At 45.6% G+C, this 6,056-nt stretch overlaps 1 pseudogene; it reads left to right on the forward strand.

Annotated features, from left to right (window-relative positions):
* The first annotated feature begins 3,478 nt into the window (after positions 1–3,478).
* LOC122210613 lies at positions 3,479–4,963 on the forward strand (annotated as a pseudogene).
* Positions 4,964–6,056: the final 1,093 nt, after the last annotated feature.

The raw sequence follows: 6,056 nt of genomic DNA on the forward strand, positions 1-6,056 counted from the left end.
ATAAGTGATCTGTTTAGGTATCCACCATTAAGGAAGTAGACCATAACCTCTGCTCAACTTAGGGTTGCAACTTTCTTAGCAAAGAGAACCGTATGAAAGCATGATTTTTAGTGGGAAACCTGACAAACCCTTTCTCCAGCCAGGTGCTCGAGGTTAACATCACTAAGGACAAGTCATATTGACCACAGGTACCCTTGATAAACTAGGGGAATGTCACTCCTGAACTTCTTCTAACACACCAGTCTAATAATGAAGAAAATATCAGAAATCCTAACAAAGGAACATTCTACCAAATGACCCAACCATCAATCCTCAAGACTGGCAAAGTCACAGAAAAACAGGGAAAACCTGAGAACTTGTGAGAGCTGAGAGGAGCCTAGGGAGCCATGACTGCATAATGTAATGTGGCATCTTGAATGGGATCCTGGAAGAGAAGAAAAAGGTTGTTATCCAGATACCCTCTTTTCACTAAAGGATGAACTTTAGATAATAACCCGTCTATTCACTAATTGTGGTAAGCACTCTGCCGATAGAAGATGTTAAGGGAAGATAGATGCAGGATACATGGGAACTCTCTGTACCTCCTCTGCAATAATTCTTTAAATATGAAACTGCTCAAAAATTAAAGGTGATCTTTATTTTTTAAAGGTCTTTTAAAGCTTGCCTTAAGTGTAGCAGAGCTGACCTGAGTCTGTCATTTGATTTCCTCAAGGCATATAAAAGAGAAAACCCTGGCAGGGGATATGCTATATAGTTGCCTCATCCCATGCTTTAGCTTTCTCTGAAGTGCAGTTACAGCTTTTCTTGAAATAGTTTTGGTCTGATGGGGCCACTTGTCCCAGGACGGAAAGTGCCTGTGTGTTTATACCCTCCCCCCCAACCCTGTACCAGTTGGCCTTAGTGTACCCAGTTGACTAATGGGTACAGGAATAGAGCCTGAGGTGCAAGTCTGAGAAGTGACACTCCAGAGTTCCTCTGTGTGATCGACAGAAGTGACCCTCCATGGGACTAAAACTGGTAATTAAAGGGTCAATAGGACTAAACTACAGTGCAACTTCTTATCCAGATCTTCTATTTTTTGCCTCTAAATTTCTCTGACCCTCCTCCTTTGCCTTCGGAATTTCCCTGACCCTCTTCCCTCAGGAAAGCACATTGGAGCCTTGCTCTTCCCTCTAGATCTCCTCATTTGGCTGCCTCTCGAATAAACCTTTGCTTTGCTGCATGTGAGGCAGATGAACTTGGGTCTAACTCTACAGGATCTTAGCTGAAATTTCATCCTTGTTTGGATTCTTCCCCTTTCCTGGTCTATATCCTCCACTCATTATCAATTTATCTTGCATGCTTAATGAACTACTTCTACACATGCCTTCATCACAGGAAACCTGATAGAAGGTACTGGAAGCACATTGAAAGGATAGATCTCAGGAGCCAGATCAATCATTGTCCAGGTTGTCAACAGACCCATCAGTGGTGGTAAATGGAGTGTGGGAAGCTTCTGCTATGGTGGCACTACAAGTAAAGCTCTTCCCTGTGGGGAATTGGGGGTGAGCTAGAAGTGGAATGGTTTCTCTGCTTGTTCATTAGTCCTGCATTTAGAAGATACAGGGGGAAGTAGTTACAAGGACTATAGGGCAAAATAGAGACCTAAGAAAAAACCAAGGGCTCAAGTCAGCCAACAGTGAATTTAAGGTATAATGTGAAAATTCAAAACTTTATGCCCTCTTCTAAAGAGAGCCTCATTTCTTGTAACCAAGCTGCAGATGAGCCACAGGATATAATTATAAGAATAACAATTTAAGAGAAGGCTGTATTCTCAGCCTGGGAAAGTTAACTATGTTCAAGCCAAGGATCTGCTAGAGAAGGAACGGCATCCTGACACAGGATTGTTGTGCATCCACCCACGAGATCCCCATCACATGATATTATTCACAACCTGGATCTCCTGAACTCTGGGCCCGCAAAACTCACCCTTGCTTTGGAAGACCTCAGCCCCCCTCCATTTATTGATGGTCTATGCAGAAGTTCAACTGAGGCAGATACTTGTGAGCACAAGATCTGCCCTGCGAGCTATCTACCCTATCTCTGCTCCTGGACTTGACACCAATATCTAGGGTCAAGTCTCATGACCCAATTAGGGGTAATGGTAACAATGTTCACAGATTCATCAAAGCAGCTGCAACAACTGGCCCAAAGGTATTACTGGGAACTGGGAAACTAAATCTAGGAATAGATCTGGGTGCTGCTGGATCAGAAAAAGGTGAAAAAGTAAGGAAGAATGAATGTTGACCTAGAACATTCTCCCATGGCCTGGGATTCAATGCCTAGGTGAGGGCCCTTGGGGACAACCTTACCACCATTGGGAGAGGTTCTGTGAGTGATGGGGTGGAAAAGTCTCAAGTGGAATGAGGTGGAGATGCTAGAACTGTCTTGGTCTCAAGTGGTCAAGGGCTCAGGCAAGAAGGTGCACTAGAACAGAACTGTGTGAGATTAGTAACCTCATCAACTGATCGGTTCCTAGAGGGGCCCAGAAGATGCTGTTTTCAATTAAACCTGCTGGAGGAAGGCATTGACTTTGTTGAAACTCAGTGGTAGTGGCCATCTTGAGATGGAGGGGGATATTAGGAAGTGCTGTTACAGATCTGTGTCTCCTAGTGTCAGTGGGTTGGTGGGCTATAGAGTAGCAGAGGACATGGGACGGGCCACAGCCAGCTATCAAAGCCCAGGCTTATATGATCGTTACATTAGGTGGTGAGATCACAGGGATAACCAAAAGTCTTACCCCCCAGAATCCCATACCCCATAAGGACAAGATGAACAGGCGACCAACAAAGGAACTATGTATATGTATGTGAAAATATGTAAGTGTGTACATACATACACAGAAAGGGAGGATGAGCCAAAGGCTAATGGAAAGTCTTCACCACTCTTGCAATTTTCAGAACTGAGCCAGTTCAGTCTGAGGACTTATCTATCAAAATAGAAGAAAGCTCACCTTGAGAATGGACCTAGCAATGTCCTAACACCTGGAGTGATCCAAATAACACCGGAAACAACTGTAGTAGTGATTCTTTCCTTTAAGGATCCTTTGGTTATTTCCTCAAAGGACTGGACGGGGAAAGAGCACCTGCATATAGGGATTTTGGATATAAATGTGAACTAACTTGATTCACTGCGGGGTGCGGGGGCGGGGGGAGACTTTGGGACCCCTGAGTAGTATGAACTTACAGAGATTAAGTGATAAATGGGGTTCTGAACCAGCTCTGACCAACAATAGAACTGAAATGGTCCACTGCCCCATCTGCTAGTCACTTTTCCAGTTCCTAAATGTACAATCAGGGTGGACACAGTTGGTAACTGACCAAATTCTCACTAGTTCTTTGACCAGTGGGATAGAAGCTATTATAGTAGGAAAGGCCCAATGGAATGCATATAATGGATGCATTTCCGCCAGGATGGTCCAGATAATGTCTGTTTCAGAATGGAAGAGATGAGTGCCACTCTCAAAGACGTAAGGAGTCCTGACGTAAGGATCATCGTAGCCCCAGAATGATCCCTTCAGAAACCAGGTGAATTACCACATATGATGGTGTGCTTTCTCAAAGCCAACACCTCAGGCTGCTGCTGGGCTTGCTCTGACTCCAACCCAGACAGTTGAAGGTGCCTGGAAGTTCCCATCTTCCTAAGTGACCATAGCCAGTGGCTGATAGGGGCTGGAGGTTGAAAGTCCCCTCACTTTGAGGAGGATGTCCCATCCTCTTGGTCTATTTTGTTTCAGCCACTGCGTGGCTTTCAGCTCCACACACACAGAACCCAAAAGTACATTGCCCCATCTGCCCTTTGAGTATGGGGGATTTTCTGTTCTCAGAATCCAGTCCATTGCTATGTATTGGCCTCTTCCCTCTCCCACCCTGAGAAAGGTCCTTGTTCCATTTCAGAGATGATGAAACCGAGCAATTCTCTTGTCTTTTCTACACTTCAAAGACCTCTGCTGGGTAGCCTTGGGTAAATCACCTTGACTTGTGCCTTAGCCTTTCTGCCTGTAAAACTGAAGGGGATTTGAATAGATGAGCCATAAGGTATCTGTTTCCTATACGTGTTGTGACCTTCCAGCTTTTTTTCTTCTCAGAGTTAACAGGGTCCTTTCTAATATGTATTTTAATGGCTACCCCGGAAACTGTCCCCCACCCCACACTCCCATCTCTGCCTATTCTTGATGACAAATGTATTTGTATAAGAGTGAGGTGAAAGGCAATAGATGGGAGAAAGTGTGTTAAATACAAAATACCATCACTGTGGGAAATCATAGCTATGTCCTGGGATAGATTATAAGGACTGCATTGCAAAGCAGACCACTGCTTTCTGGCTTTGCTGAAAACAGTGGGCTGGTATCTAGCTAATGTATATCTAGGGGCCAAGTCCCAGCTAGTGTCTCTGTGCCCTGCTGCACCTGCCACTCTGACCCCTGCTGAGAAGGTGCTCATGAAAAGGCCCACAAGTCTGCAGGTGTCGCCAAGTGCAAGGCTGTCACTGCCTCCAGGGAGTGCAGTGATGTGTCCCTAGCTATGCTCAAGAAGGTGTTGGCAGCCACCGGCAATGACCCGGAGAAAAACAGCAGCATCAAGCTGGGCCTCAAGAGGCTGGTGAGCAAGGGCACCCTGATTAAGACCAAGGGCACTGGTGCCTTGGGTTCATTCAAGCTCAACAAGGTGGCCTCAGGGAAAGCCAAGCCCAAAGCCAAGATGGCAGGCGTGGCCAACCCCAAGAAGGCCATGGGGCAAGTACCCCCAAGAAGAGTGCCAAAAAGACCCCAAAGAAGGCGTAGAAGCCTTTGGCAACTGCAGGAACCAAAAAGGCCAAGAATCCCAAAGAGGTGAAAGCAGCCAAGGCCAGGAGGACCCCCAAGAGGCCAGTGAAGACCAGAAAGCAGTATCTGCTCTGCAATGCGTTCCCTATAATCTCCTAACTCAGGACCTAGATATTGGATTTCCCACAAATCACTAACTCCCCTCATGTGTGCACACAGATGCGCGCACACACAACAGCAGTAACAAGGAATCTAGCCACTGCCACATGGCTTCAAACAAAACCTCTATTTTTGGATTTACCACCACCTTCCCCGGGTCCGTTAAGAGGTGGAGTACATTAAAATCCTGACAAGCTTGCCGATGTATCCTGAATCTTCAGGTTTAAGAGCTATTTTTAGGATTGCAATATAAAACCCAGCACTGAGAAACCTAGGAGAACCAATCATGATACCCCAGAGGTGAACTGGGGGAGGGAAGGAGGCCGCTAACATCCTTCAGTCCTCCTGCCTGAGCTGAAGTTTTTCAGCAGACAGACTATTTATAAAATCTACCCTGTATGCTTCCAGAAACCATCAGAGGCAGCCTCTTCTTTATTTTCAGCATGTGCCGGGAACTAGTCTGAGTCAGGGTCACACTGGAGTTCAGTTGAAGGTCACTGAGTGAAGCTCCTCTGGTCCCAGCCATCTCAGGTTAGCTGGACTGTATTGTTCCAGGCTTCCTGTCTGCTTCTGAGCTGTCCTCCAACCTTTGGTACTGAATCTTTGCTAACATGCCCATATGTGAATCCAGATGCAAGTCCTTTCCTTGCACTCAAATGCAGCACCGCATTTTGCCACCCACTGAGTACAATATCGTACCATATTTCCCCATTACCTTGAAAACGTAAAATACTTAGGAATTCCGGAATGCTTAGGAATGTCACTGTATTTTCAGGGTTCATTATTGTCCATTCAATTGCGTACTGCTCTACAGTGTGCAAATTTTACATGCAATTATTTTAGTTGAGGTCCAGAATCTGGAAGTGGATAATCCATTAATGTATCCCTTAACATGCCAACATACGAACAGTGTGGTGATAGGTACATAGTGCACGAAGGATCAAGTTGGGATTTAGAGTTTGCATCGTGGTTATTTTGCAGGAATTGTGGGCTGGCAGGAGGTGGGGAAGGAAACAGAACAGGAGAACATGAGCTGCAAGTTCCTCATCTGTAAGAGGAGATTGGAAGAAAAGCTGGCCTCCCTGGATTAAAA

This window comes from Panthera leo, chromosome F2 (assembly GCF_018350215.1).
Source record: "Panthera leo isolate Ple1 chromosome F2, P.leo_Ple1_pat1.1, whole genome shotgun sequence".
Taxonomy (NCBI): Eukaryota; Metazoa; Chordata; class Mammalia; order Carnivora; family Felidae; genus Panthera; species Panthera leo.